This window comes from Ambystoma mexicanum, unplaced genomic scaffold (assembly GCF_040938575.1).
Source record: "Ambystoma mexicanum isolate Mex_15411 unplaced genomic scaffold, UKY_AmexF1_1 Mex_scaf5, whole genome shotgun sequence".
Classification (NCBI taxonomy): domain Eukaryota; kingdom Metazoa; phylum Chordata; class Amphibia; order Caudata; family Ambystomatidae; genus Ambystoma; species Ambystoma mexicanum.
The window spans coordinates 6,940,158-6,951,519 of record NW_027182466.1 but is presented as its reverse complement, the minus strand read 5'-3'; positions in this window follow the sequence as shown (position 1 = coordinate 6,951,519).

Below are 11,362 nucleotides of genomic sequence, written 5' to 3'. Positions count from 1 at the left end.
GTGTTTTGATGAGCAGATCTCCCATTGGCTCCCCTCCGTTTTGGCGCGAAGGGAACCGTGGATAAGAGGGGGCTGGAAACACCACTACCATGTCGATCTCCTGAGTTCTCACGAACGAAGGAATACAGGAGCCAAGTATCCTGCAACCAAGAGGCTGGACCGAGGAATCGCTGGTGACCCGCTGAAGGAATCCTCCTTTGCACTACTGTCGTCCTGTGAAACCCTTTCCTCCTTGGATCGAACCAGAAGGCCTGTACTGGTGCTTCGACCTTTGGAATAGCAGGAACAGCTATTCCCGGCGACTTCATCATCTCCTGCCAAGTAAGCCTTCAGAAGTGTCTCTGGGCCATCCAGTTGACTGACCAGCTTACAAGGGAGTCCTGCTCTGCAACTGCCGCCAGGTTGTGTTGTATTTCGAGTCCTTGTCACTCTCCCACGCTTCGTACGCTTGGCGTCCCCAGGTCTGAAGGGAGGAGTGTACATTTGGCTTGAATACACACGGCCGCTCCGTTGTCCTGTGCGGCAACAAAACTGTGCTGGTTTCGTCGATTGGGACGTCTTTTTGCTCTACACGACTACGAGGCGTTCCCTGCTCTTCTGAACCTGCCAGCTGCTGAAACTAACGTGGAGAAGCCTGGGCCTGCTTGCTTCGGGGACCGGTGAGTAGCTTAGCTAGGATCTGGTCGCCCTCCTGCAGTATCCCATTGCTTTTCCCTGCTGTGTAAAAACAGCACCCTTTCGGCCGTACTCGCGCTCTGCTTCTGCTCGCTGTGGAGGCTGCGCTTGAGTTTCGGAACCTGTTCTCCTTCTGCTGTGCACTAACCCGAACTGCCTGACTTCCTCCGAAGAGCTTCCCCTTTTGCCCGTTGGCACCGGCGTGGCAGGTACTTTGAGCACAAGGCTCCACTCTTCGCAGGGCTCGGACTTCCATCTAGTTGGGTGCCTCTAAAGGCGAACTGAGTCTAAAGCGTTATCGCACTGCCTGTTTTCCTTCCCTGGCAGGTGGACTACATATTTCGTGCTTTAAACGCTTGCGACTGTGTATTTGTATATATATTGTGTTGATTTGGTGTGTGTTGGCTTAATACGGTGTTATTGTGATTTTCTCGCTACGGTCGTTGTTTTAAAGGCCTTAAAATAAATGTGTTTATATTTTTGATATAACAACTGTTTGGAGTAGTTTGTAAGCGCTCTTGCTTTGTGTGCTCATTGCGGGCTTTCAGTCACCCTCACCCCTCTTGAGACCTAGTCTTGACCGCCGCGATCGCTACCTTGATTGGTCTGGCTTGTCCAGAGGTTACCCTGTTCCAAGTAATTAGGTTGGCCTTCTGAACTTCTGCGCCACCAGGACAGAGTTCAGAAATCCGTCTTAACAGATATCACATCTCATGTTATAGGAAGGGTCTCAGGTTTGGTATAAGCATTGAGATATCACATCTCTGCTATCGGAAGAGTCTCAGGATTGGAATGGGAAGGAGTTGAATATCCCATCTCATGTTATAGGACGGGTCTCAGGTTTGTTATTAGAATCATTGAGATATCATATTGCATGCTGTAGGAAGGGTCTAAGGGTTGGAATGTGAAGGACTTGGATATCACATCTCATGCTATAGATAGGCTCTTAGGTTTGGAAAGGGAAGGAGTTGGATATCACATTTCATGTTAGAGGAAGGATCTCAGGTTTGGTATTAGAAGCATAGAGATATCACATCTCATGCTATAGGAAGGGTCTCAGGATTGGAATGGGAAGCAGTTGGATATCACATCTCATGCTATAGGAAGTGTCTCAGGATTGGAATGGGAAGGACTTGGGTATCACATCTCATGCTATAGGGAGGGTCTCAAGTTTGATATTAGAAGCATTGAGATATCACATCTCATGCTATAGGAAGGGTCTCAGGATTGGAATGGGAAGGAGTTGGATATCACATCTCATGCTATAGGAAGGGTCTCAGGTTTGGTATAAGCAGTGAGATATCACATCTCATGCTATAGGAAGTGTCTCAGGATTGGAATGGGAAGGAGTTGGATATCACATCTCATGTTATAGGAAGGATCTCAGGTTTGGTATAAGCATTGAGATATCACATCTCTGCTATCAGAAGGGTCTCAGGATTGGAATGGGAAGGAGTTGGATATTCCCATCTCATGTTATAGGGAGGGTCTCAAGTTTGATATTAGAAGCATTGAGATATCACATTTCATGATATCGGAAGGGTCTCAAGATTGGAATGGGAAGGAGTTGGCTATCACATCTCATGATAAAGGAAGGGTCTAAGGTTTGGAAGGGGAAGGATTTGGATATCACATCTCATGTTATAGGACGGGTCTCAGGTTTGGTATTAGAAGCATTGAGATATCAAGTCTCATGGTATAGGAAGGGTCTCAGAATTGGAATGGGAAGGAGTTGGATATCACATCTCAAGCTATAGGAAGGGTCTCAGGATTAGAATGGGAAGGAGTTTGATATCACATCTCATGCCATAGTATGGGTCTCAGGTTTGGTAGAAGCATTGGGATATCAGATCTCATGCTATCGGAAGGGTATCGGGATTGGATTTGGAAGGAGTTGGATATCCCATCTCATGCTATAGGAAGGGTCTCAGGTTGGAATGGGAAGGAGTTGGATATCACATCTCAAGCTATAGGAAGGGTCTCAGGATTAGAATGGGAAGGAGTTTGATATCACATCTCATGCCATAGTATGGGTCTCAGGTTTGGTAGAAGCATTGGGATATCACATCTCATGTTATAGGAAGGGTCTCAGGATTGGAATGGGAAGGACTTGGATATCACATCTCATGCTATAGGAAGGCTCTCAGGTTTGCAAGGGGAAAGAGTTGGATATCACATTTCATGTTAGAGGTAGGATCTCAGGTTTGGTATTAGAAGTATTGAGATATCACATCTCATGCTATCAGAAGGATCTCAGGTTTGGTATAGAAGCATTGAGATATCATATCTTATGCTATCAGAAGAGTCTCAGGATTGGAATGGGAAGGAGTTGGATATCACATCGCATGCTAAAGGGAGGGTCTCAGGTTTGGAAGATAAGGATTTGGATATCACATCTCATGTTATAGGAAGGATCTCAGGTTTGGTATTAGAAGTATTGAGATATCACATCTCATGCTATCGGAAGGATCTCAGGTTTGGTATAGAAGCATTGAGATATCATATCTTATGCTATCAGAAGGGTCTCAGGATTGGAATGGGAAGGAGTTGGATATCACATCTCATGCTAAAGGGAGGGTCTCAGGTTTGGAAGGGGAAGGATTTGGATATCACATCTCATGTTATAGGATGGATCTCAGGTTTGGTATTAGAAGTATTGAGATATCACATCTCATGTTATCGGAAGGATCTCAGGTTTGGTATTAGAAGTATTGAGATATCACCTCTCATGCTATAGGAAGGGTCTCAGGATTGGAATGGGAAGGAGTTGGATATCACATCTCATGCTATAGGAAGGGTCTCAGGATTGGAATGGGAAGGACTTAGATATCACATATCATGCTATAGGGAGGGTCTCAGTTTTGATATTAGAAGCATTGAGATATCACATCTCATGCTATCGGAAGTGTCTCAGGATTGGAATGGGAAGGAGTTGGATATCACATCGCATGCTAAAGGGAGGGTCTCAGGTTTGGAAGATAAGGATTTGGATATCACATCTCATGTTATAGGAAGGATCTCAGGTTTGGTATTAGAAGTATTGAGATATCACATCTCATGCTATCGGAAGGATCTCAGGTTTGGTATAGAAGCATTGAGATATCATATCTTATGCTATCAGAAGGGTCTCAGGATTGGAATGGGAAGGAGTTGGATATCACATCTCATGCTAAAGGGAGGGTCTCAGGTTTGGAAGGGGAAGGATTTGGATATCACATCTCATGTTATAGGATGGATCTCAGGTTTGGTATTAGAAGTATTGAGATATCACATCTCATGTTATCGGAAGGATCTCAGGTTTGGTATTAGAAGTATTGAGATATCACCTCTCATGCTATAGGAAGGGTCTCAGGATTGGAATGGGAAGGAGTTGGATATCACATCTCATGCTATAGGAAGGGTCTCAGGATTGGAATGGGAAGGACTTAGATATCACATATCATGCTATAGGGAGGGTCTCAGTTTTGATATTAGAAGCATTGAGATATCACATCTCATGCTATCGGAAGTGTCTCAGGATTGGAATGGGAAGGAGCTGGATATCACATCTCATGCTAAAGGAAGGGTCTCAGGTTTGGAACGGGAAGGAGTTGGATATCACATCTCATGTTATAGGAAGGGTCTCAGGTTTGGTATAAACATTGAGATATCACATCTCTGCTATCGGAAGTGTCTCAGGATTGGAATGGGAAGGAGTTGGATATCCCATCTCATGTTATAGGACGGGTCTCAGGTTTTTTATTAGAATCATTGAGATATCATATGGCATGCTGTAGGAAGGGTCTAAGGATTGGAATGGGAAGGACTTGGATATCACATCTCATGCTATAGATAGGCTCTCAGGTTTGGAAAGTGAAGGAGTTGGATATCACATTTCATGTTAGAGGAAGGATCTCAGGTTTGGTATTAGAGGCATTGAGATATCACATCTCAGGCTATAGGAAGGGTCTCAGGATTGGAATGGGAAGGAGTTGGATATCACATCTCATGCTATAGGAAGGGTCCAGGATTGGAATGGAAGGAGTTGGATATCACATCTCATGTTATAGGAAGGATCTCGGGTTTGGTATTAGACGCATTGAGACATCACATCTCATGCTATAGGAAGGGTCTCAGGATTGGAATGGGAAGGAGTTGGATATCACATCTCATGCTATAGGAAGGGTCTCAGGATTGGAATGGGAAGGAGTTGAATATGACATCTCATGCCTTAGGAAGGGTCTCAGGTTTGGTATAAACATTGAGATATCACATCTCTGCTATCAAAAGGGTCTCAGGATTGGAATGGGAAGGAGTTGGATATCCCATCTCATGTTATAGGAAGAGTCTCAGGTTTGGTATTAGAAGCATTGAGATATCACATCTCATGCTATAGGAAGTGTCTCAGGATTGGAATGGGAAGGAGTTGGATATCACATCTCATGCTATGGGAAGGGTCTCAGGTTTGGTATAAGCAGTGAGATATCACATCTCATGCTATAGGAAGTGTCTCAGGATTGGAATGGGAAGGAGTTGGATATCGCATCTCATTTTATAGGAAGGATCTCAGGTTTGGTATAAGCATTGAGATATCACATCTCTGCTATCGGAAGGGTCTCAGGATTGGAATGGGAAGGAGTTGGATATTCCCATCTCGTGTTATAGGAAGGGTCTCAGGTTTGGTATTAGAAGCATTGAGATATCACATCTCATGCTATAGGAAGGGTCTCAGGATTGGAATGGGAAGGACTTGGATATCACATCTCATGCTATAGGGAGGGTCTCAAGTTTGATATTAGAAGCTTTGAGATATCACATCTCATGATATCGGAAGGGTCTCAGGATTGGAATGGGAAGGAGTTGGATATCACATCTCATGATAAAGGAAGGGTCTAAGGTTTGGAAGGGGAAGGATTTGGATATCACATCTCATGTTATATTACGGGTCTCAGGTTTGGTATTAGAAGCATTGAGATATCAAGTCTCATAGTATAGGAAGGGTCTCAGAATTGGAATGGGAAGGAGTTGGATATCACATCTCAAGCTATAGGAAGGGTCTCAGGATTGGAATGGGAAGGACTTGGATATCACATCTCATGCTATAGGAAGGCTCTCAGGTTTGGAAGGGGAAAGAGTTGGATATCACATTTCATGTTAGAGGTAGGATCTCAGGTTTGGTATTAGAGGCATTGAGATATCACATCTCATTCTATCAGAAGGGTCTCAGGAATGGAATGGGAAGGAGTTGGATATCACATCTCATGCTAAAGGGAGGGTCTCAGGTTTGGAAGGGGAAGGATTTGGATATCACATCTCATGTTATAGGAAGGATCTCAGGTTTGGTATTAGAAGCATTGAGATATCACATCTCATGCTATCAGAAGAGTCTCAGGATTGGAATAGGAAGGAGTTGGATATCACATTTCATGCTAAAGGGAGGGTCTCAGGTTTGGAAGGGGAAGGATTTGGATATCACATCTCATGTTATCGGAAGGATCTCACGTTTGGTATTAGAAGTATTGAGATATCATATCTCATGCTATAGGAAGGGTCTCAGGATTGGAATGGGAAGGAGTTGGATATCACATCTCATGCTATAGGGAGGGTCTCAGGATTGGAATGGGAAGGACTTAGATATCACATATCATGCTATAGGGAGGGTCTCAGTTTTGATATTAGAAGCATTGAGATATCACATCTCATGCTATCGGAAGTGTCTCAGGATTGGAATGGGAAGGAGCTGGATATCACATCTCATGCTAAAGGAAGGGTCTCAGGTTTGGAACGGGAAGGATTTGGATATCACATCTCATGTTATAGGAAGGGTCTCAGGTTTGGTATAAGCATTGAGATATCACATCTCTGCTATCGGAAGAGTCTCAGGATTGGAATGGGAAGGAGTTGGATATCCTATCTCATGTTATAGGACGGGTCTCAGGTTTGTTATTAGAATCATTGAGATATCATATTGCATGCTGTAGGAAGGGTCTAAGGGTTGGAATGTGAAGGACTTGGATATCACATCTCATGCTATAGATAGGCTCTTAGGTTTGGAAAGGGAAGGAGTTGGATATCACATTTCATGTTAGAGGAAGGATCTCAGGTTTGGTATTAGAAGCATAGAGATATCACATCTCATGCTATAGGAAGGGTCTCAGGATTGGAATGGGAAGCAGTTGGATATCACATCTCATGCTATAGGAAGGGTCTCAGGTTTGGTATAAGCATTGAGATATCACATCTCATGCTATAGGAAGGGTCTCAGGATTGGAATGGGAAGGACTTGGATATCACATCTCATGCTATAGGGAGGGTCTCAAGTTTGATATTAGAAGCTTTGAGATATCACATCTCATGATATCGGAAGGGTCTCAGGATTGGAATGGGAAGGAGTTGGATATCACATCTCATGATAAAGGAAGGGTCTAAGGTTTGGAAGGGGAAGGATTTGGATATCACATCTCATGTTATATTACGGGTCTCAGGTTTGGTATTAGAAGCATTGAGATATCAAGTCTCATAGTATAGGAAGGGTCTCAGAATTGGAATGGGAAGGAGTTGGATATCACATCTCAAGCTATAGGAAGGGTCTCAGGATTGGAATGGGAAGGACTTGGATATCACATCTCATGCTATAGGAAGGCTCTCAGGTTTGGAAGGGGAAAGAGTTGGATATCACATTTCATGTTAGAGGTAGGATCTCAGGTTTGGTATTAGAGGCATTGAGATATCACATCTCATGCTATCAGAAGGGTCTCAGGAATGGAATGGGAAGGAGTTGGATATCACATCTCATGCTAAAGGGAGGGTCTCAGGTTTGGAAGGGGAAGGATTTGGATATCACATCTCATGTTATAGGAAGGATCTCAGGTTTGGTATTAGAAGCATTGAGATATCACATCTCATGCTATCGGAAGGATCTCAGGTTTGGTATTAGAAGCATTGAGATATCACATCTCATGCTATCAGAAGAGTCTCAGGATTGGAATAGGAAGGAGTTGGATATCACATCTCATGCTAAAGGGAGGGTCTCAGGTTTGGAAGGGGAAGGATTTCGATATCACATCTCATGTTATCGGAAGGATCTCACGTTTGGTATTAGAAGTATTGAGATATCATATCTCATGCTATAGGAAGGGTCTCAGGATTGGAATGGGAAGGAGTTGGATATCACATCTCATGCTATAGGGAGGGTCTCAGGATTGGAATGGGAAGGACTTAGATATCACATATCATGCTATAGGGAGGGTCTCAGTTTTGATATTAGAAGCATTGAGATATCACATCTCATGCTATCGGAAGTGTCTCAGGATTGGAATGGGAAGGAGCTGGATATCACATCTCATGCTAAAGGAAGGGTCTCAGGTTTGGAACGGGAAGGATTTGGATATCACATCTCATGTTATAGGAAGGGTCTCAGGTTTGGTATAAGCATTGAGATATCACATCTCTGCTATCGGAAGAGTCTCAGGATTGGAATGGGAAGGAGTTGAATATCCCATCTCATGTTATAGGACGGGTCTCAGGTTTGTTATTAGAATCATTGAGATATCATATTGCATGCTGTAGGAAGGGTCTAAGGATTGGAATGTGAAGGACTTGGATATCACATCTCATGCTATAGATAGGCTCTTAGGTTTGGAAAGGGAAGGAGTTGGATATCACATTTCATGTTAGAGGAAAGATCTCAGGTTTGGTATTAGAAGCATAGAGATATCACATCTCATGCTATAGGAAGGGTCTCAGGATTGGAATGGGAAGCAGTTGGATATCACATCTCATGCTATAGGAAGTGTCTCAGGATTGGAATGGGAAGGACTTGGGTATCACATCTCATGCTATAGGGAGGGTCTCAAGTTTGATATTAGAAGCATTGAGATATCACATCTCATGCTATAGGAAGGGTCTCAGGATTGGAATGGGAAGGAGTTGGATATCACATCTCATGCTATAGGAAGGGTCTCAGGTTTGGTATAAGCAGTGAGATATCACATCTCATGCTATAGGAAGTGTCTCAGGATTGGAATGGGAAGGAGTTGGATATCACATCTCATGTTATAGGAAGGATCTCAGGTTTGGTATAAGCATTGAGATATCACATCTCTGCTATCGGAAGGGTCTCAGGATTGGAATGGGAAGGAGTTGGATATTCCCATCTCATGTTATAGGGAGGGTCTCAAGTTTGATATTAGAAGCATTGAGATATCACATTTCATGATATCGGAAGGGTCTCAAGATTGGAATGGGAAGGAGTTGGATATCACATCTCATGCTATAGGAAGGGTCTCAGGTTTGGTATAGAAGCATTGAGATATCATATCTTATGCTATCAGAAGGGTCTCAGGATTGGAATGGGAAGGAGTTGGATATCACATCTCATGCTAAAGGGAGGGTCTCAGGTTTGGAAGGGGAAGGATTTGGATATCACATCTCATGTTATAGGATGGATCTCAGGTTTGGTATTAGAAGTATTGAGATATCACATCTCATGTTATCGGAAGGATCTCAGGTTTGGTATTAGAAGTATTGAGATATCACCTCTCATGCTATAGGAAGGGTCTCAGGATTGGAATGGGAAGGAGTTGGATATCACATCTCATGCTATAGGAAGGGTCTCAGGATTGGAATGGGAAGGACTTAGATATCACATATCATGCTATAGGGAGGGTCTCAGTTTTGATATTAGAAGCATTGAGATATCACATCTCATGCTATCGGAAGTGTCTCAGGATTGGAATGGGAAGGAGCTGGATATCACATCTCATGCTAAAGGAAGGGTCTCAGGTTTGGAACGGGAAGGAGTTGGATATCACATCTCATGTTATAGGAAGGGTCTCAGGTTTGGTATAAACATTGAGATATCACATCTCTGCTATCGGAAGTGTCTCAGGATTGGAATGGGAAGGAGTTGGATATCCCATCTCATGTTATAGGACGGGTCTCAGGTTTTTTATTAGAATCATTGAGATATCATATTGCATGCTGTAGGAAGGGTCTAAGGATTGGAATGGGAAGGACTTGGATATCACATCTCATGCTATAGATAGGCTCTCAGGTTTGGAAAGTGAAGGAGTTGGATATCACATTTCATGTTAGAGGAAGGATCTCAGGTTTGGTATTAGAGGCATTGAGATATCACATCTCAGGCTATAGGAAGGGTCTCAGGATTGGAATGGGAAGGAGTTGGATATCACATCTCATGCTATAGGAAGGGTCTCAGGTTTGGTATAAGCATTGAGATATCACATCTCATGCTATAGGAAGGGTCTCAGGATTGGAATGGGAAGGAGTTGAATATGACATCTCATGCCGTAGGAAGGGTCTCAGGTTTGGTATAAACATTGAGATATCACATCTCTGCTATCAAAAGGGTCTCAGGATTGGAATGGGAAGGAGTTGGATATCCCATCTCATGTTATAGGAAGAGTCTCAGGTTTGGTATTAGAAGCATTGAGATATCACATCTCATGCTATAGGAAGTGTCTCAGGATTGGAATGGGAAGGAGTTGGATATCACATCTCATGCTATGGGAAGGGTCTCAGGTTTGGTATAAGCAGTGAGATATCACATCTCATGCTATAGGAAGTGTCTCAGGATTGGAATGGGAAGGAGTTGGATATCACATCTCATTTTATAGGAAGGATCTCAGGTTTGGTATAAGCATTGAGATATCACATCTCTGCTATCGGAAGGGTCTCAGGATTGGAATGGGAAGGAGTTGGATATTCCCATCTCATGTTATAGGAAGGGTCTCAGGTTTGGTATTAGAAGCATTGAGATATCACATCTCATGCTATAGGAAGGGTCTCAGGATTGGAATGGGAAGGACTTGGATATCACATCTCATGCTATAGGGAGGGTCTCAAGTTTGATATTAGAAGCTTTGAGATATCACATCTCATGATATCGGAAGGGTCTCAGGATTGGAATGGGAAGGAGTTGGATATCACATCTCATGATAAAGGAAGGGTCTAAGGTTTGGAAGGGGAAGGATTTGGATATCACATCTCATGTTATATTACCGGTCTCAGGTTTGGTATTAGAAGCATTGAGATATCAAGTCTCATAGTATAGGAAGGGTCTCAGAATTGGAATGGGAAGGAGTTGGATATCACATCTCAAGCTATAGGAAGGGTCTCAGGATTGGAATGGGAAGGACTTGGATATCACATCTCATGCTATAGGAAGGCTCTCAGGTTTGGAAGGGGAAAGAGTTGGATATCACATTTCATGTTAGAGGTAGGATCTCAGGTTTGGTATTAGAGGCATTGAGATATCACATCTCATTCTATCAGAAGGGTCTCAGGAATGGAATGGGAAGGAGTTGGATATCACATCTCATGCTAAAGGGAGGGTCTCAGGTTTGGAAGGGGAAGGATTTGGATATCACATCTCATGTTATAGGAAGGATCTCAGGTTTGGTATTAGAAGCATTGAGATATCACATCTCATGCTATCGGAAGGATCTCAGGTTTGGTATTAGAAGCATTGAGATATCACATCTCATGCTATCAGAAGAGTCTCAGGATTGGAATAGGAAGGAGTTGGATATCACATCTCATGCTAAAGGGAGGGTCTCAGGTTTGGAAGGGGAAGGATTTGGATATCACATCTCATGTTATCGGAAGGATCTCACGTTTGGTATTAGAAGTATTGAGATATCATATCTCATGCTATAGGAAGGGTCTCAGGATTGGAATGGGAAGG